Raw genomic sequence first — 21,717 nt, 5'->3', positions numbered from 1 at the left:
TATGAACTGGTAGCTCCAACATTAAGGGACAACATGAGAGCGGAGAATGCCAGGAATCACACAATTTTCTCACTCACTTATTTTTAATTTTTTCCTAAAGTGTTGTATGGGTTTTTGTAAGCCACAGTTTGAATGATTTGCAGCTTAGAGTGAGACACAAAGATCTTTTTACAATATCATATCAAATTTAATTCTGTAGTCAACGATGCGGTGAAGAGCAAGGGATTTTTGTTTCCTTCCCCACACCCCCACCCCACCTCCTTTAAGGAAACAAGAGAAACAGAACAAGCTGTGGGTCCAGATCTCTGGGCCATGTGAGTAATGTTTTCTTATTTTATAGAAGCTCTGACAAAAAAACTCCAAGGAGGACAAACAATAATATATAATAAACTATAGGTGCTGGAAAACTGAAGGACATTATGCTTCAGCATTTCTGCCTTCTAATAAGCCAGTGGGATGAGATGCCCTTCTTCATCTGTCTGCTTGCAGAGCGTTTGTTCATTCACACCCACTGTGTCGTGGGTCACCTGCACAGGACCTCGGCAGACAGACTGTAAAAGGTGAGTGGCCGCTGACTGCTGAACCCTGCCTCCCTCCTCCTCGGGCCATCTGATTTGGTCCAAGGGCATCCTTGAGAGTGGGGACAGATGAGCGATGATTCTCCTCTCCGTTGCAAGGAGGGGCCGTGGAGACCCACGGGTCCCAGTCTCTGCAGAACCTTTGTCGGCATCAAGGTCTCAGTCCCTCCCACACCAAGCTGACAATCCCGTCCCCAAATCCAGAAGATCAGCAATAATTGATTTGGCTTCTGGCCCATACCCTTCTGGTGCAATAGCAACAGCACAGTTCACTAGCTCTTTGCGATTCCTCCCTGCCCTCCCTTAAAGGGAACTCTCATGTCTGATTAAAATCGGTAATGCGCTGGTCCTGGAGTGAAGAGGTGCTATTTATTTCTGTCAAGTTCTGCTTGGAAGGCTTGAGGCTTCCTCCTACCAGACATTTTACTAGTAAACAGAAAAGTTACCCATATTGTCATGCTTGCCCTGACCTGCAAGCTCGTGAACAATAAATCTTAATTACAGTTAAATGCCAAAATCTGCAAAGAATGAGACAGCACTAGTCAACTGTGAATTGGTCCGACTCCTGCCTCGGCTGGGGTGCAGCTGCAGGAATACATAAATTAGTTTGTGATTTGTTTGTGCTGGAACAATCAGTCGAGGCTGTTTCTTAAGAGGGTTTCCAGTATCAGTGGACGTACTGGCATTCATCCTGCTGCCATGTCAGATGCAGGTGGCATCTGGGAAGTTTTATTTTAAAGGACTTTCAGCATTATGCTTGGGTTAATAAGAAAGCGCTATTTCTAAATATCTCGGCAGTTTTCCAAAATAGGGCTCAGTCTCCTGACATCTGCTCTGTCCATACTTGGTACCTTTGGGTTTATTCGGGGAACAGCTGAATAACCTTTTGTTAGTAATCTCCTTTTTGCACCGTACTGGGCCACTAGAGCACGAGGCAGGCAACCCATACAGGAGCTTTTTAATTTTTTTTTCCCCCTGCTGCTGGAAAGCTCATGAGCTCCTTGGTATTCAAGTGTTTGCTTGTCATAATGCTAAATAAAGCCACCCTGTTGTCCCCTTGCCTGGGTCCTCTTGACATATTGGCACCTATATGCAAGAATTAGAAAGGTGATTGCAGACATAACTCTGTTCAATGGCTCCAGGCTGTTCTATCAATTCTGAGACTGACAGGAGATAGGAGATGGAACTGGGAAGAAAGAATGGAGTTTGGGCTGCTGGGTGCTTTGTCCCATGAATCAATCTGCAATTTACTCATTATTTTAGATGCAGATCCTGTTCTCATTGGGAGTCAGTCATCTGCTAGATGCCCTTACCAACCGTTTTCTAAATAATAAGGCAGGCCCTGCTTTCCTGGGACTCTGGAAGCAGCGCAGGGTAATGGCAAGGCCTCGCGATGAGGTGCTATTTCACTAATTAGGAGGTGCTGTGTAAGTGGGTAAGACGGAAGTAGAAAAACCCTTTCTCAACCGAGGTGGGCGGGGGGGAGGGTTACAAAAGAGGCAGAAATAGGTTCTTTCTGTTGTGTTTTTAAAAGAGAATGAAGGGGGGGCATTCCTGAGGACTGAAATGGCCATGTCGGTTTCACTTGGGAGCCCCGCTTTCCTGCCAGAGGGTCCTGCCCCCCCACCCCCACCCCCACCCCCACCCCCACCCCCACCACCCGGCCCCTCCGCGCGCCGGGCTCTTCCCGGCTCTCGCAGGGCCCCATCCTGCCACCAGCGGTCCTGCTTCCTGTTTGTGTTGCCGCTTTGTTGCTTCCTGGTGGTCAGCCGGAGCCGCCCTTCTGCTGAGCCTCCACCCTGGGACTGGCTCTCTTCCCAGCCCTCTCTTGCGCTGGCAAATCTGTCTCTGGCTCCACCGAAGCGCACGGTTGTTGTTGGTGTTTTTTTTTTTTTTTTTAAGATTTTATTTATTCATTTGAGACACAGAGATACAGAGAGAGAGAGCATGAGCAGGGAGAGAGGCAGAGGGAGAGGGAGAAGCAGGCTCCCCACTGAGCCAGGAGCCCGATGTGGGGATCGATGTGGGGCTCGATCCCAGGACCCTGGGATCATGACCTGAGCCGAAGGCAGACGCTTAACCATCTGAGCCACCCAGGCGCCCCGGTTTTGTTTTTTTTTTAAAGGCCCCGTCCTAGCACAGGAGTCCTGGCCCCCAGGCGCCCATCCCATCCCCGGGGCGAGGCCCCTCCTCTCACTCGCGCTACGGATCCTCTGTGGCCCTTTTCTCGGAGGAGCGGGTGCAAAGCATGATTGCATTTGCGACCCCTCACCTGCCCTTTGGCAGGCCTTTGAGGAGGGCGCAAGTGTTGTTGCCCCTTTTCACTGAATGAGAAAGAGACCCGGGGAGACTGAAGGGGAAGAGTGGGAGGCGCACCCAATCTGTTCACCCAGACTGCATGCGGGGGGCATCCATGCTCGCTGCTAGCACCCACCCCACACCCGGTCTCCACCGCGTGCCAAGCCTCCACATGCCTTATTGCATTTAATCTACACGAGCGTTTTGTCAAGTAGGTGTTAGTTTTATTTTAAACCAGGGAAAGGGAGGTTCGCAGAAGTTATCATCCCGCCCAGGGTCATGCCACTGGCACACCTGTCTGATTCAACTCTGCTCCACGCACAGACCGCGGAGCTTCCCCGGGTCACACCCTTATTTCCATCCTGGTTTCTGCTCCCGTGCCACCCCCTCGCATGAAGCTGCCTTAGATAGAGGGCTCTGTCTCACACAGCTTTCTGTTGCCGGCCGTCCCCTCACCCACCTTTAACTTCCTTTGGAGCATTTATCACTACCCCATATTATGTATATTTACTTGTCTGGCTGTTGCTAGCATATGCATGAAGTGAGGGACTTCGACTGTTTTGCTCACTGCTAGATACTCCTGGCGCAGGGCAAGTACTTGATAAATGTTTGTTGGAAGGAGGAGAGGGGACAGAAGGAAGGAAGGAGCGGAGGGAGGGAAGGAAGGAAGGAAGGAAGGGGAGGGGAGGGAGGGAGGAAGTGAGGGAGGGAGGGAGGATGGAAGGAAGGATGGAAGGAAGGAAGGAAGGAAGGGGAGGGGAGGGAGGGAGGAAGTGAGGGAGGGAGGGAGGATGGAAGGAAGGCAGGAAGGATGGATGGAAGGAAGGATGGAAGGAAGGAAGGATGGAAGGAAGGAAGGAAGGATGGATGGATGGAAGGAAGGAAGGAAGGAAGGAAGGAAGGAAGGATGGGAGGGAGGGGACTGCATTTCTCTCCAACTTGAAGCTGAAACAGTCATAATGTCTGGCCAAGTTGCCAGAAATGACAGGCAAACAGTCCCATCTACAGATGGAAACCTCAAGCTCAAGGTGGACTTGCTCAAGATTCTATAGTAAACCCCTGGCAGATCTAGGACTAAGCCATCAAACTCTAACAGACTAAGTCATTGCTAGTTACCCCTGCAGTGGCTTCCTATACCCTGCAGATTCCTTCCTCCACCCTGTAGCTGGGAGCTACTTTATTAAGCTTCTCAAAGTTTTCTTCTTGCTTTCCTTCCTTCCTTCCTTCCTTTCTTCTGGCAAACTCTTGCCTGCACATCACGAACCTGACCAACAACACTTTGGTGGCTCCCGGGAAGCAGAGGGCGGCAAGCCTGTTGAGCTGACCCCTGTGTCTTCCAGACAGAACAGGGGTACTTTTATTAAAAGTCAAAGAATTTAATTCCTGTGTTTGTCTGGATCCTCAGAAGTCAGGGCCTCCAGTGTTTCATACCCCTCATACTTAGAAGATCCAAGAGGGGGCGCCTGGGTGGCTCAGTTGGTTGAGCGACTGCCTTCGGCTCAGGTCATGATCCTGGACCCCGGGATCGAGTCCCGCATCGGGCTCCCTGCTCAGCAGAGAGTCTGCTTCTCCCTCTGACCCAACCCCCTCTCATGTGCTCTCTCTCTCTCTCTCATTCTCTCTCCCAAAAAAATAAATAAATAAAATCTTTAAAAAAAAAAAAAGAAGAAGAAGAAGATCCAAGAGGAGCTGTTTGGAGCAGGACCGTACTAGAGACCCCGTGAGACTCTATAGAGCAAGCCCCCCCATGCGCTGAGAAATCCTGTGAGTGCAACAGTCCCTTCAGAAACCGCTCCTTCTTCTTGGTCCTTCAACGTTCTGCATCAGAGCTGCAGAAAGCCAGCGAGAGAAGGAAAGCAGCATGTGTGCTAGTCCATTCGTGGCCTCCGCTTCTGGGCCCAGGAAGAAGACATCCTCAAGAGTCCAAGGGCAGCAGCCTTGCTGTGCTAGACTAGACCAACGTACTAACTGTTCGCTCTTTTTTTCTTCTCTCCTTTTTTTTTTTTTCCATATATAGGTCCTTTCCAGTCAACAGAAGTGAACCTAAAAAGAACTCATTCTGAACCGAATGCTTCCACCCTTCCTCAATCATGGTGGCCCACAGTTGGCAACTCAAGGAAACTTAATTGCAGGCGGTGGGGGTAGGGGGCTATAAAATGCGTGAGGCATAGCTTCCTATATTAGCACCAAGGGGACAAGCATTTGGGAGTAGACTAGAATCCACGTTAAAGTGGATTGATAGGAGGTACCAGCGTGACTTCAAGGATCCAAAGAAAGGAGAAATCACACTTGAGCAAATCAGGAAAGATTAGTGGAAGAAGTGGCTTCTCAGATAAATCTTGAAGAAACCATGGGATTTTAATAGGCAAAGATGGAGGGGGTGACATTTCACTGGAGACAAGAAGTGAGAGTGGGACAAAGCCTGGGCAAATTTGGCTGGAGTATGGGGTACATGCCCAGGAACTGGAAAAGATAAGGCTGCAAAGAAATTAGGGTGCAGAAAGCCAATCGAAGGCATTTGCACGTTTGCACTTAATTTTAAAGGCAAAGGGCTATAAGGGGTCCATTCCTACAGTGGGATACTACTCTGCGTTAAGAATGAGACTTTAAAATTTGATTCGAATTTAACCAGGATAAATTCAACTCTAAAAACCCATATTTGATTCAGTTATTGGAAGATTTTTAAGGTATATTTGAACAACTTTGTCTGTGAATCTTCTGTTACAACTGTAAATCTTACGAAAGCTAAATACAAATTATCTGATTAAATTTAACTTCCAAACTGAGATGTGCCGTAACTGTGAAGTACACACTAGATTTTGAAGCTCAGTATAAAGAAAGGCTATAAAATACCCCATTCATCATTCTGATGTGGCTTACACTTTGCTATGATAATATTTTGGATTTCTTGGGTTAAATAAAAACGGTATAAAAATGAAAACCAAAAAAAGACAAAGGAGAGCCATCGAAGGTCTTAGAGCCGGGCTTTCACAAGATTAAAATAATAATTTGAAGGAAGTGGATCAGGCAGATTATAAGGGAGGGGTGGGGGGAGAAGAGGCAAGAAAGTTTCACTGGAAGATTTTTTTTTTAATGGCTATGTCAGAAATAACCTAATTCAGAGACTCAGAAATACACCCTTCAGTCCCCAGAGATGGCTCAGAAGTGTACTCCCTAGTTTTAGGGATATTTCCACTGGGCTAGCACTAACCTTTAATCTCTCCCCACATGCTTCACAGTCAGGAAAGTTACGGGTTCTACTGGGAGGGGTCAGGTCCCATGAAGGATCAAAGGTCACCCTGAAGGGTCCTGGACCAAACCTGACCCCTGGTTTGACTTGGAGGAAACCCTGACAAAGTTTGTTATTGCATTTTGGGCAGGAATTTACCATTGGAAATGCAGCCTTTGTCACTGGCACAAGGAGAACTGTTTTGCATTTGATGACATTTTCAAAATGGTGTGAAAAAACCTTGACGTTTTTATTAGAAAATCTATAAAGCCCAAACAAATGGTTTCATGCTGCTTTGCCTCATTCTTCATAGGTTCATAGGCAATCCATCATCCCTCCCACCTCTCCCGTGCCCTCCCACTCCCCTTGAACCCATCGGCAACAACGTCTTGCCTATGAACAAAAGGACTACTCAGAGAAGCCCTTTCAACCTTAGTTGTCCTTTGCCTCTCAACTTTTACCCCTTAAATCAACTACAATCTTTCCATTTTCACTGGCTCCCTTCCTGAATGGCTGAACAGTGTTGTCACCTCCTTGCAGAAACTCTTCCCTTTACTTCTCATGACACTGAATTTCAGAAGCTTGACCTGCCTTCTCTTCAGTTTAGAGATGGGACTCTCTCTGGTCACCCTTGCATGTGATGAAACTTCCAGTTTAAACTAAATAATTGGATTTGGAGCAAATAAATGAAAGTGTTCTCTCCAAAAAAAAAAAAAAAACCCAACTATGAGTACCTATCTTGGATCGCCATTTTGAATCAAGATCTTATCTATCCTAAATCCTGAATAAGGTAACTTGTCTCCTTCTGCCTCGCTTTCAACTCTGGCCCGTGAGGGCTTACCCCGGGTATCAGCACACAACTTCCTACCCATGCCTCAACCTCCCGAAAACTAACTGAGGTTTGACTTTCTCTCTCCCACCTGTGGTTTCCTCCCTGCTGACCCCTCTTCCCAATCTCAGCCTCTCACTCATCAGCACATTAGCTGACACGTTACGTTCTCAAGCATGGGCATTGCTGCTCATTCTTTGGACCCTGTCACTCTTCTTGCATTTTTGAATAACTCTGATGCCTCTACCAACACCATCACCATTTGGTTACTCCTTGGTTCTCTGCCTAGCGCCCTCATGCCTACTTTGATTAATCGTCTTTTCTTCATATTCTGGTGTGGGCTCACCTACTTCTTTTTTTCTTCAACCAAATTTGTTTGATAGTCACAGTTGGCCAAGTAGTGTGTTGACATGAGTCTTGGCTTATGGGTTTTAACGTTTCCATTGGATTCTCACAATATCCTTGTGAGGTAAGAAGGGCGGAGGTTATCTTTGGCTCTATTTTAAAGATAATAAAATGGGGGCACCGGGGAGGAGCAATCGGTTAAGGGTCGAACTCTTGGTTTCAGTCAGGTCATGATCTCAGGGCTGTAAGATCGAGCCCTGCATGAGGCTCCACGCTCAGTGGGGAGTCGGCTTGAGATTTGCTCTCTCTCTTTCCCTCCGCCCCCACCATACCCTTTCTCTCTCTAAAGTAAATAAATTTTTACAAAAATAATGATAATGATAATAATAAAATGGTAAGATGGAGGCTCAAAGGGGGTAAATCCCTTTCCTAAGGCTCCCCAGCTCATAAAGGGCAGAGGTGAGACACCAATCTTCTGCCTCCAAACCACAGTGTCTTTTTGCCATACCCACTGTTTCACTTCCTCATTAACCGTCGTTCCACCTTCTCACTTGTGATTTCTAGCCTCTCGTCTCTCTCATCAGTCCTCTGCTTAGCTTGACTTCACTTACATTGCCTCCTCTCCCCTTCGTCCCCTACCCCCAACACTCCTTTGCCCAGGAACCACAAGCCAGTTAGCCATGCACGCTAAGCTGAGGGTGACAAGTCGGCTAGAAGTCCTGTTCTGTGTTAGAACTAATTCCTTGGTTTGGCTGTGAGCTCTTTAGAGTAGGACTGTGATCTGAAATGCTGTCATCAGTGGTCCCCACCCTGCTCTCTGTCCCCTCTGCCACCCTGACACCCCAATCTCACACAAGCCCATCATACCCCAGGATGCTGGCCGTTTGATGGCAGGTCTGTCCCCTGCATTCCCAAACCACAATGGACTATAAAACGCTGGAGGCTCACTTGTGTTTTCTTCTCATCCTCAGTGTGTTTGGTAGCACTCCCTGGGAACATACAGATACTAGAGGAAGGAAAGAGAAGAAAAACACAGCAGGAAGAGTCTCGGCAATACAAGGGACTACCTGTGCCAGTTCAACCAACACCAAGTGAGGCAGTCAACAAACACGTACTACACGTGAAGGGAAATGCCGCCAACAACAAACAGACTGCTTTGTTGTGAGCTTCTTTTTAAACTGAGACTTTGGGGGTCACATTTACTGATTCTCCTCCTAGACTAAGAGCAGACCCAAAGAGCAGAGAATGCAGTGATCCTCTAAAATACACAAATTAGCCAGAAGCCAGGGGCGGCAGGTGGAATTCCTCCAGTACCCCAAGCCATCTCCTGTGCCACCAAGTGTGACAGAAGCCAAACCAGGCAGGCCCACAGAGCCATGGAGAGGAAGTGACACCCCCATCCGCACCACCAGGGGCAAGCTGTCACATCTGCATCTGAAACTTCAGTCAGGTACCCCGGTATCGCACACAGCATTGGAATTAAGGTCACATAAGGCCGCACAACAAGACTGAGCAGGTTCAAGCTTGAAGATGTTGTTGGGATAAGCAGGAAGCAGGTACGTAGTGAGTGGATACCAGCCAGCCAGCAGCCCCAGCATGACATGGCGCCTGTTTTTTCCCTCTGCCTGTCCTCTCCAATCTCTACCAACTAACAGCCTCAGTACTGTCCGCAAAAGAGTAGGACAGCCCCCTCTCTCCTCGAGTCTGATGTCCTCCCTGAAAAAGCCCTCAATGAGGAGTCCATTACATGGGTTCTTCTTTATGGGGGATGATGGGCAAATCAAACCCTCAGTGCTTCACCCTTTTTTAAAAAAAAAAGATGATGTCTTCCTTCCTACCTATTCCTGAGCTTCTTACAAGCCCATGCACGTGCACACACACACACACACACACACACACACACACACACAAGCATCCTGAGGGCGAGTAAGAATCCCAAGAGTGCTATGAGTTCCTTTCCATGAACTCTGTATAAATATTAGAACATCTTCTTTGGACAATGACCACCTGGCTATCTAAGGTAATCCTGTACTGTTTTAAAGGACATGTCTTGGGCTCCTCTCAGCTCAAGAAGAGAGAGCTTGAGTAAGGTGACAGCCTCACCTTTCTTTGGTGACCCAGCTTCCACGGAAGGCAGAAAGCATGCGTCTGCCTGGGCTGGGCATCGCCCACCACTCTGGGAAGTCATTCCCTTCCCAGATAGGGAGCCGGGGACTTGTTCCCAGTAGCAACACAGGAGAGATGACCATAGCTGGAGACTGGGAAAACTTCCTCCCCATTTGATTTTATTCTAATCAGCACAGATTTAACAAATGTGTGGTGTGGATATGTGTGTGTGTGTGTGTGTGTGTGTGTGTGTATAGAACACGCATATAAATATATACATATAAGATATATATATATCATGCATATAAATAATACAAAATTCGTACACAGTTGCATACACATATATGCTAGATATATAATCTGTTTGTTTGTTTGTTCTGAGAAAATGCCCCAAAACCTGAGACAGGATTGCCTATAGGCCTGTATTTTAGGCAAGGATGTCCCACAGTCATTTCTAGATGCTAATTGTGATGGCTTCCAGGATTCCCAGCATGTCGGCCCGTTCTCTGAAAGCTCTTTGAGGGCTTCTCATCATTAGAATTCCCTGAGTTTTCGCTCCTTCCTTGCAAGCCATCTGGCCTCTCTGTTCTGCAGCTGCAGCCCCCCATCCCCTGCCACTCACACCTGAGCCTTTGACATCCCCCACCTGAAGCAAATCCATCCATCAAGAGAATCTAAAATTGCAACCAGACATTTTTCCCCCCAAATCTAGAAATAAAAGGGTTTTTTTTTCTTTTAAACCTCCGTTAGGGGCACCTCGGTGGCTCAGTTGGTTGGGCGACTGCCTTCAGCACAGGTCATGATCCTGGAGTCCCGGGATCGAGTCCCGCATCCGGCTCCCTGCTCAGCAGGGAGTCTGCTTCTCCCTCTGACCCTCTTCCCTCTCGTGCTCTCTCTCTCTCATTCTCTCCCTCTCAAATAAATAAATAAAATATTTAAAAAAAAAAAAACCTCCGTTAGGTTTCATGCTTAATAATTTTCTTCTCAAATTCATCTTCTATGGTCTTGGAATATACGTTGCTGTCTATTGGGGAAAAAAGTATCTACCTCCACTTAATCGGTTTGCCCAATTAGCTGAGGCCTCTTGAACGCATGTAATTGTCATTAACCACCGGAGCAGAGAAGGTCAGAGTGGAAAGGTCTTGGGGAGTCAGAGGTTGCTGACAATTGCGTGCAGGCTCAAAAGTCTCCATCTGCCTCTCTTCAGAAGAAGGTGGGTGCCAGCTAGCAAGTCCTCGCTCACAGTCATTAACCCCAGCCAGAGGGACACTTTGAGTGACAGAGATCCCCCAGAGTACCACTCAAGGGAACACATGACTGGTGATGCAGGAACCTGGAAACAAAAAGGAGAAAGTAAAGACCCAATAACAGGAGCTGCTACTGAGGGCCTGGTGATAGAATTTCCAAGAGATTGATCTGGTCAAAGAGGGCTTTTCACGTTTCTTATCTTTGGAACCAAGTCGCTCTTTCTACCTCTTTCTTCATTTTTGTGGTGGTTGTTTGCTTGCTTTTGTTTTAACTGAAGAAATACTGAAAAGCTGTTTTGTAAAGATATTGTAAGCAACCCAAGCGGTTCAGGACAGATTTCCCTTCATTAATAAGAAGACAATGGTGAGCTTGTGTTCCAGTGACACAGGGCATGTGACCATGAGAGCAAAATCCAGACATGAGAGATGATGTCCTAAAACCACTGAGGATATGTGGCCTGAGGAGATTCACCAAGTCAACTGACCATTCAGTAGCACTGAAGCCAAAAAAAATTCTTAGCCCTCTCCTCATCTGCCCCTTACCAGTGGTGGCACACTGGGGAGATGGGCCTAGGACATCAGGGACTTGGGCTTTGATTTAGAAGAAAAGAAAGCTCGATTACCAATTCAGCCAAGTAAGAGCAGCAGGACCACCCCCTCCACGAGCTACAGTTGCCTTAGCAAAGTGCAGCACAGTGACATGCGTCCACATATTTAACTAGCACTTACCAAACGCCTGCTCTATGCTGGGATTTAACATACAGTGTCTCATCTAGCCTTCTGTTATGGGCCTATGTGTGCTCCCGTCCCAAATTCATGCGTTAAAATCCTCATGCCCAGTATCGCAGAATAGGACTGTATCTGGAAAGGGAATGAAGGTAAAATGAGGCCATTAGGGTGGGCTTTAATCTAATCTGACTGGTGTCCTTACAGAAAGAGATTAGAACACAGACATGGACAGAGAGAAGGCCCCATGAGGCCACAAGTTGAAGGCGGCCATCTACAAACCAAGGAGAGAAGCCTTCGAAGAAACCAACCCCACAGACACTTGATCTCAGATCCTCAGAAGTGTGAGAAAAGGTACTTGTGCTGTGTAAGCCCCCAGTCTGTGGTATTCTGCATGGCAGCCCCAGTAGACTAACACGCCTTCCCAGCAGCCTGCAGGGTCAGTCCAGAAGCGAGGACACGAAAGCTCAGTGATGGGAAGTGATTTGTTCAGAATTCCCAAACTCTGACGTGGCAGAGCAGGGCTGAAAACACGTCTTCTGGCTTTGACTCAGGGGCCTTGAAAAGACAATGGAGTTTCCCAGCCCCCAAAGACAGGAGAAGCCCTGGACCAAAACATCCCTTCTGCATACATGAGCAGGCATCCCCTTCCACCTGCCACCCTAGAGTAGCTCTAGAGAGATTATGGATGGGGAGGTCAGCCTCATGGCAGCCCCATCTCCTCCCATTCAGGGAGGAGTCTCCTCCCAGCAGACTTCCAGCATGGCAAGGCTATTAGAGGAGCCAAATTTTAAGCAGCCTTCATGGGTAGGTTCCACTCTCAGGGTCATGTGTACTATACCAGCTAAACCTCACCACTGCCCCACGAGCCTGGGACTACTGTTAGTCCCACTTTATAGATCAGAAGCCTGAGGTGCAGAGGTGATTGGCTCAGGGTCACCCTCCAACTAGAAGCAGAACAAGACAAGAGCCCAGGCTTCTACAAGGGCCCAAGTGCCGCCCACTGCACAAAACTCCTTCTGGAGTGTACACTCCTGGAGTAGAATTCCATGCTTGGAACTTACCGAAAAGAAGCATAGACCATTCCAAACCAACAATATATAAGTTAAATGGGAAAAGATTCTGTGGTTTGGGAGGTGCTGTAAATCTCTGTTCATAGTTCGAAAAGGTCAATGAGGAGCTAATGACGAAGCTGGGCTAAGTTCCCCTCCCCACTGTTCAGAAGGACTGTAGTTATTTTCACACGAAATTTCATGGAAATTGCCTAAAGAACAAATTAAAGAGAGAAACCCCAAACACAACTTTCCAGTCGTTAAGAGTCTTTCTTACCCGCTCATGACACCCTTATGAGGTCGACGAGAAGGTATTTTTGTAATGCTCCCCAACCCTTCCTTCTCCTACCAGTGAAAACGAGGCTCAGTGAAGCAAATGATGTGCTCACAGTCCAGACGGTGACGGTGACAGGGCTCCACCACGGGTTTCAGTGACCTTCAGTGACCTTCCATGACCTTCCCTAACTCCGCTCCCCACCCACCTCCCCGCTGGACACTGCTGTTTATGTGAAACACATCCAACATCCACTTCCTGGTTCTCTCCTACGTCACAGTCAGGCTCTTATGACCTCATGGCTTCCTCTTCTCTTTACTTCATGGTTCGTCTAAGCCTGACAAGATCGTTAGTCCATCTTAGATCCCCAGACTTTCAGGATCCTCAAAAAACTATGAAGTTTACTAGAGGGTATTATGCTGAGCGAAATAAGTCAATCAGAGAAAGACATGTATCATATGATCTCACTGATATGAGGAATTCTTAATCTCAGGAAACAAACTGAGGGTTGCTGGAGTGGTGGGGGGTGGGAGGGATGGGGTGGCTGGGTGATAGACATTGGGGAGGGTATGTGCTATGGTGAGCGCTGTGAATTGTATAAGAATGTTGAATCACAGATCTGTACCTCTGAAACAAATAATACATTATATGTTAAAAAAAAAAGATAGTAGGAAGGGAAAAATGAAGGGGGGAAATTGGAGGGGGAGAAGAACCATGAGAGACGATGGACTCTGAGAAACAAACTGAGGGTTCTAGAGGGGAGGGGGGTGGGGGGAGGGGTTAGCCTGGTGATGGGTATTAAAGAGGGCATGTACTGCGTGGAGCACTGGGTGTTATGCACAAACAATGAATCATGGAACACTACATCAAAAACTAAGGATGTAATGTATGGTGATTAACATAACATAATAAAATTAAATTTAAAAAAAACTATGAAGTTTGCTCAGAAAAAAAAAAAAAAAATGCACATACGATCTCCATGGAAGTTTTCCTGCAGTTGCTAGAGGTTCACACACCTCCAAAAGCATGGACGTGGAAACCTGGCTAACGATCCTGCCCTACATGTTTCCCTCTCCTCTAATAACTCTTAAGTCTTTTCTCTTCATCCATTTTTCCCACAGCCTTTTTCTTTCCAATATGTTTGCTGTCCTCCATTATACTGACCCAAGGAAGGTCCACACTTTGTCTCTTCCTGCCCCACTGCTCTATGCCACTTTCTGTCTGATCCTTCCAGTGGTCTTTCTCTTTGCCTTCACTTCTCATGAAAATTCTACTCAGACGCCTGCATTCTAGCACACACATGCAAACTGATTGTCTCTTTATTTTCGATAACTATAGCCCCCTCACTTAAACATACTATGTTACACCCCCACTCACTAGGAGGTCTGGAAATAGGTGATGGAACACAAGAGAAAATGCAATGTACTTACGCTCTCATAGAGTTTACAGATGAGTGAAAAAGATAAAAATCAGACCAATACCTACCAGTCAGACCAAGACCTATGACATTTTACCTTACCAACATAGAGATGTATGGGGTTCTTGGGGGAGCATACAGCAAAGGATCCTAAAGCAACTTGCTGAATGGGCTCTGGGGATTTGAGGAGGGGAGGGGAGGCTGCTGGGAAAATGGCATCTCCAGCAAAACCCAAAGAATGAGCAGAGGCTGGTCAGACCAGTTGGGTGGAGGAGACCAAACCAGGCAGAGCAAAGAGCTTGCTGGCGGCCTGCTTCAGAGTGAGCTTGGCTGAGCTGAGAGCCTACAGAATCCCATATGGCAAGCTCAGAGCCGGAGGAGTGACAGGCATGGGGCGGGAGGACACAGCGGCCCGATCAAGCCATCCTGGAAAGCCACCAAAAGGGCTGCGCATTGTATAGCAAGGGTAATAGAACCTGAGAAAGGGTTTTTAATAGACGAGAGACATGGTCTGCTATGAGGGAGGAGCTGAAAGCTTATTTCACTTTTTATATTAAATTTTTGGTTATGCAAGCTTATGCAATACATTCCCATGTTTTCAAAAACAAGAAACTAAAAAAAATTAAAAATAAATAAATAACCAGAAACTATGAAAAGGCATTCAGCAAAAAGTTTTCCTGGCCCCCAGTTCACCTCTCTCCTAAATAGATGTCAAGTTTTCATAGTTCTTATGAGTCGTTTCTCACTTCTTTGTGCTTATACAAGCTAATATGACTAGAAAATCTTATTTTTCTCCTTATATATTCAAAAAGTAACATACCATGCAGTGTTCTGTGCCCTGATTTTTTTTTTAACTACAGATTCAGAGCCTCACACCCACAGTTTTCAATTCCTAAGTTTTGAGAATCTACATTTTTTTTTTGAAGGGGAGGGGCAAAGGGAGAGGGAAAGAGAGAATCTTAAGCAGGCTCCACGCCCAGCCCCGAGCCTGATAAGGGGCTAGATCTCATGACCCTGAGATTCGCGACTCAGTCAAAATCAAGAGTCAGACGCTTAACTGACTGAGCCACCCAGGCACCCCTGTGTCTTGAATTTTTTGAGAGAGTTTTTGACTCTTCTGCATATTGTCGATTGAGCTCTTATATTAGTATTTGTATTATTTACCTTTAACAAATGTAGGTCTCTCCTCCCCTACCAGACGGTGAGCTTCTGAGGGGCAGAAACTGTACCTTATTCAATTTTGCATGAGGTAGATGTTCTGTAAAAATCTGTTGAATTGAAGTAGGTGATGAAAAAGTATCTTCGGTGAATAACTCTGTTACTATTGGAAAGAACAAATGCTTCATCTGGCTCAATCTCTCAAATTTTTTACATTTAATTATGCCACTTCTCCAACATGCATAAAAGTAAACAGCATACAAAAGGAGCCTCCACATACCCATGCCCAGATCCAACAATTGTCAACATTTTGGCGACCTTGATTCTCATCTATGCCCACCACCCATCCACTTTGGGGAAGGAGGGGGTTGCGGTATTTTAAAACCAAATGCAAGACATCACGTCATTGCCTCTGTAAAAACCCAAGACTGCACCTCTTACTGATAAAGCCTTTGCTTTAACAAGATAAGCACATGCCAACAAAATTAATAGTAGTTCTATAGTATCCCCATCATTGCCTGATTTTCTCCAAAATGTCTTTCTACATTTGGCTTCCCAAATCGGGAGCCCCACAAAGCCCACAGATATTTGCTCATTGTGTTTATAGTCCTTACATCTCTTTGATTCCATCACAGCCGCCTCCTCTCTTCTTCCCTCTCTCTTTTATGCCATTGATTTGCTAGAGAAACCAGGTCATTTGTCCTGCATCGTGTCCCACATTCTGCATTTGGCTGATGGCTTCCTTGCGGTATCATATAACTTGCTTTCCATCCCCCATATCTTCTTGGAAGCTGGCAAGATTAGTGTTTTGAAAACTTCATCCTGGCTGCTTGCTATGTGGAGCACTGAATGAGGGGTGGGAGGGAGGAGAGCGAGAGGCTGTGTTGGTCACCCAAGCAGATGATCTCGATGGCACATGGCTTCGGGGGCTGCACGGACAGAGGGAAATGGGCTCGTTCAACGGACGCTTAGGAGACAGGACCAACAACAGGACTTGTTGCCTAATTGGAAAGGAGGCACGCTTCTCAATGCTCTATTAAGAATCTGGGCCTCACCATGAGACAAACCAAAAAGGCTGCTTTCTCCTGGAAAAACATTTACATGTTTACTGACATTCTCCTCACAATTATCATTTATGGCAAATTTTAAGGGCATACAAAGTTGTAGTATTATCGTTGGTATTAAATTTTATTGCTGTGGCTTTAAAACATAAACAAAAATAATTCCTTAAGTAGTTGGAAATTGTAATGATACTCTTGGGATTGGATTTTACTGCCATGGATACTGTAAAGCACAAAGATAATAAATTTAAATTGCAGTATTAGTATTGGGAATATATTTTATTGCTTTGGCCAGAACACAAAGAAGCAGGATTCATAACTCTTATATTTTTCCCAGCAGCAGGTTTATATGCAATGACACCCGGGTCTGGTGTGGGGAGGATCGGAGGTCACCAGCATCACAGGTCACGTGACGAGGTAAGAAGCCTGGCCAGTAGGATAAGGTATAGAAGAGCTTGATTCTTACAGGTGGTCAGGGCACTGGAGAGAAGCAGGTCACGTGAGGAGGAGGAGGTGCAGTTGGTCACATGGCATCAAGAAAGGTTCGTCTGGCAGGAATTGCTCTGAACCCCCACCTCACCAAGATGGCTCTGCATCCCACCCACCAGCACCCCCCATGGCTTCACACGCTCCTGATTTGAGTCCAGTTTTGAAAACAAGTTGCTACAGACTAAGGACCGCTTTGGGTTTGGGTGTTATATGGTCTTGCACTCTGTGGACACGGCCCAAGTCTTCCTCTGTGTCCATTTCAGTGGAAGGGCCACCATACACCCAGCCAGAAACCTAGAAGTTGTTCTTGATGCTCGTCTTCCTCACCCCTGCACGTTGTCAGTCATCAGCCCTCTGCATTCTGCCTCCCCGGTATCTGTCCCATCAGTTGCTGTCTCCTCACCCCACCTCAGACCACCATCAGCTCTCACTGGCATCTCATTCTAGCCACGGTACTGCCCCGGACCCCGCCCCTTGAGGTCCACCCTCCACGCTCATTGCAAGAATAACGACCACCATTTATTAATCATTCATACCGTGCCAGGGATCGTGCTAAGCATCTTACAGCGGTACCTCATGTGACCCTCAAGAGCTTCCCAAGGAAGGAGGTTTAGCTCTTTTTTCATAAATGATTAAACTGAGTTCAGACATTAAATAATAAAATACATCATATACTTATGAAAATCACCAGACACAAGCAGAAAAGAAATCGTAGGTCCTTTCTTGGTCTTCAATTCTCCCTCTTACCATTTCTTCCTCCTCTCCTCCCTTCCCTCCTCCGACAAATAAACCCCTTAGCCTGAAACACAAGAGCACGGCCAGTGTCTCCAGACTCATCCATCACCTGGAGCCCGAGTAACCACAGTTCTCATTAACAAAGTAACTTTGCGTTCTTGGAATGCCATTTACTCTTGTCCTTCCTTTGACCTAGAACGTAACCTCTTTCCTTGTCATTGTCTAACTACCGTTTGTCTTTCAGGATTTATTTTAGACATCATCTCGACCAGGAAGCCTAACTTTTAAACCATGCCCTTCAAAATACCCATGAGCATGCAGCCTGTGTGTACGCCCCACATGCGCGCACATGCACAGACACACACACATATGCATGCACACAGCTGGATCCATGACTCCCCTCTCGGATCCTACTGCACCCTGCGCGTCTCCCTATCAAGGTGCTTATCATACTGTATTAGGACCATCTACCTCATCTTTTAGCCTGCAATTTGCCTGAGGGCAGGGACTATGTCTTTTGTCTCTGAACTCCCAGAATCCAACACCTGAATTTCGGCGCACAGTAGGTGCTCAGTGGCATTTGCTGAATGAATGCATGAGCAAATGAGCACAGTATAAAATACAATGACTCCAAGAGTAATTATTAGAACAATAAGATATGGGCCTTTTTGAACCTGAAAGAAATATTGGGCTTTTATTTAGTTTCAGGAATTATATTTATATACTATCTTTCAAATTCATTCTGCAATTACTCACCTGTTTTCATTCTAAAACCCAGCAAAAGTTTACCTATAAACTCATGGCACGGTGTAATTGATGGAGCATAAGCAATTCGTTTCTGTGCACTTTAGTGAGTGCGTGGAAAATAGCGCCCGGGCAATGACACAAATAAGTATTGGGAGTGATATTTACCAGGCTACAAAAAACTCAGAATGCAGCAAGTAGTTAAAGAAATTAGAAGGTGTAGTAAGTTTGAATCCTCCCAAATGCCAGTCCGCCTAACTTCTCTGAGCTTCTTGTTTGGGGGGAAAACTCCTGAATTCTCAAGTTATGTGAAGCTTTTTTCTTTGTTGCTCATCCCCACGGAGGTAGGTCATAGACTCCCAGAATCAGCGCATGGAATTTGGGAATATGGAAAGCGAGAGAAGCTGACAGGAACCAGGCCTCTGACCATGGCCCATTCCTGCCTCTGTTTCCATAGAGATGGCCATCTGATGAGCCAAAATAAGTTCAAGACTCCTCTACTTTGTTTTCCTTTCTTGTTCGTTCGAGATAACCCCACAGGGTTTGGCTAATTGGAGAAAAGTGGCTTGTGGCTACCAGTGACAATGTCTGAGAAGTTAAATATTCTCCCAATAGCAACAGCAGGTTTCTACTGCATCCCCATGTTGGTGTGCTCCCGGGACGGTTGCCCACCACCCCCCTCACCTGGGGTGAGGTGCTCACAACCTTTGGATCACCAATCATCTTCCAAGTCACTTCCGGCAGTTGGATAACCTTTATGACTGCACGCGTTGCTGGGTATTCATGACGGTCCCTATCAAACTGAGATGAATGTGTTCCATAATGTCTGTTTTTATTACATTAGGCTGGGAAGATGAAATCAAAAGAACTACTTTCAACAAAAATGTCCTGTGTGGACAGTTCAATACTCTTTCTACAGGCCCCGGTGATTGCCTTCATTGTATGCAGGATAAAGGCTAAACGTGCAGCTACCTGCTAGTTTGACAAGGCTGTTCTCCCGCCAGCAGGTTGTTCAGGCTTTTTTTTTTTTTTTTTTTTTTTTTTTTCAGAGCAAGCCCTCTGATTCCACCAAACCCACTGGATTAACAAAAACCTGAAAGCAAAATAACACAAAATGATATCCCCGCATGAGCTACTATTAGACTTTGCAACCTACAATTACACCAGTTCAATCTAAATGCCCCCAAACATAATTTCATTAATGCAAGCCGTGTCAGAACTGGTAAATATTTTCTCTTCTTGGATTTTCTGTTATTATTAGTTTTCAGCCGAGAATGATGAAGCAGGCACAGGCCACCCGAACAAGGTAGGGGGGAGCCCACCACCCAGTCGAGATGACAGGCAAGGGAGGGGCTGTCAGAGGAATGAAGTGGACAACTGGAAAAGTCGATTTGGAGAGAAAAAAAAGAAAAAACGAGAAGGAGCAGAGAAGAGAGAAGGGGTTCAAGGAGGAATTCCGCAGGCAAGTATGTTGAGCTGTGCCGGGGGGCGCACGCCTGTGGCTGGTACCCCCTAGGGAACTGACAAGCGGGGTCCCCACAAAGCGGAGCGCCGTCTGCGGGCGCAGGACCTGGACCTCAGAGCTGCTTGAAAGAGCAGCGTGCAAGACATCCGACTCAAACCCTTTAAAGAGATTTCCTCCTGTGACAGAATCCTTGGGCCGATACAGATGCACAGTGTGTAGTTAATTTACTTTATCAGAGAGAATAAAATTGTCCTAACATTCTTAGCTGGTCCAAAATCTCCCTTCTGTCAAATGGTTTTCTGGGCTGGCAAAGAGGACTAGGAGGAAGACTGCGGAGCTTGGGCTCAGACCAGCAACACGTGTGCTCCTGGGCAGCCCCGCGTCCGGAAAGAGAGGGCAGAACATTTACAGAAGAGATCTCAGGGGCTGATTCATTTCGGGGGCAGTACGATGGTCAGGAGGAGGGATTGGGGAAGGAGAAGGACCTTGATTTTAGTAGCAGCTTGGCCACTTATGAGCTGCGACATGGGGTAAGCTCACGTGTGGGAGCCACCATTCCGTCAGCCATAACAAAGAAAGAAGACTGGCACCTGCCTCGTAGAGTTCCCGAGATAACGAAATGCCCCGGGGCAGGTAAGGTGCTAGGCACACGTCTGGAAACACATCTGCCCTCGACTGAAGGTTAGATAGTATGATTCGAAGTATAATGAAGGATGAAATGAATAGAACTAGGCTTAGGCGTCTATGAGAGTAAGGGAAAAGGATTAAAACCAATTTTAGGGTTTTAATTCTCATTAGCAAATACTGAGTGGAACGTGAAGCCTCATTTTGGGGGGTAGCATCTTTCTAAAAGGAGGTGCTAGAATGGGCAAGGTGCTCTAGGGACGTGGGGATTCCATCTGTACGGCGTGTTCATGCTGCTCAGGATGGCTGTTTGCACATGTGAGGAAGGGAGGCACCCAGGCAGTGTTTCAGGGTGGGCAGGGGCGGCTGAAGTCAAGGAGCCGGGAAAGAAATGGCTGGAAAGCAGGTTAACCTGGAAGCTCTTTCCAGAGCAACAAAAGTCTTCTCCTGGAAAATGTCACATTCTAACCTCGGGGGCGGCTCTGCCGGGAAGAAGAGCACCTGTCCACATGTCCCTTGCGCAGAGCACCAGGGGAAGCAGGGGGTCTTCAGTTATTGTGTGTGCTGAGTGGAGCCACCAGCTGGAGCTCGTGGGCATTGTGCTAGCCTGGATTTCACACTGTTTGCACAATTATGAAACAACAGACAACAGAAAAGGTGCCAATTCAGTCTTCAAAAGCGCATGGACACCCCTCGTTCCTAGGGCTGGTGTGCCGCACGCAGACACCACAAACACTGCTCCTGCTTCCCTCTCTCTGGGGAACCTCATTCAGTGCGTAGAGCCCTCCTGAGGGGCCTCCCCACACACACACACCCCTTTGGATGGAGAAACAGCTCCTGGCTGGTGAGCCATCTCGGACGGAGGCTCACCACACATGTTTGTGGTAGCAGAGCCTTTTCCAAACGCTGGCCCCTTGGTCTCTTTGCCCTCCCTGGCTGCTGAGGAAGGAAACCAGCTGCATCCCGGAAAACAATTCCACTCAACAAACAACGTAGCGCCCCGACTAGTCATAATGAGGTCTGGTTCAAATGTTGGCACACACACAAAATATTAATTAAAATAACATGCATGATAAATAATATTGGGATCCAAAGCACAGGCTCCTCTAAAATCACAGTTGGTAATTGTGTGAGCGCCTGCTAACACACACTCAGAATTCCAGTGTTGCTTACATGACAAAATTAGTCGCAGGGAGGTGACCTTGAGAGGTCGTCTCGTGTGAGTATCCTCCCGCTTAGAAACTGAACAACGTCTAAACAACACCGCAAGAAGAGCATTCATCCTCATTTCCAAGGGCTAAGGGAAGAAATTCCCTGAGAACTCAAAAATTCAATTTAAT

At 46.8% G+C, this 21,717-nt stretch overlaps 1 long non-coding RNA gene across 1 annotated transcript; it reads right to left on the bottom strand.

The window, feature by feature from the left end:
* Nucleotides 1-8,155: 8,155 nt before the first annotated feature.
* Nucleotides 8,156-12,917, bottom strand: LOC113912507. The gene is made up of 3 exons (XR_003516860.1): nucleotides 12,688-12,917; nucleotides 11,362-11,493; nucleotides 8,156-8,285 (listed from the first exon to the last, which is right to left on the bottom strand). It is a non-coding gene; the product is annotated as an uncharacterized LOC113912507 (long non-coding RNA).
* Between the last annotated feature and the right edge of the window lie 8,800 nt (nucleotides 12,918-21,717).

The sequence above is a fragment of the Zalophus californianus genome, chromosome 4 (genome assembly GCF_009762305.2).
Source record: "Zalophus californianus isolate mZalCal1 chromosome 4, mZalCal1.pri.v2, whole genome shotgun sequence".
NCBI lineage: Eukaryota > Metazoa > Chordata > Mammalia > Carnivora > Otariidae > Zalophus > Zalophus californianus.
The sequence above is the reverse complement of the archived record's forward strand: the minus strand, read 5'-3'. Positions and strand labels throughout refer to the sequence as shown.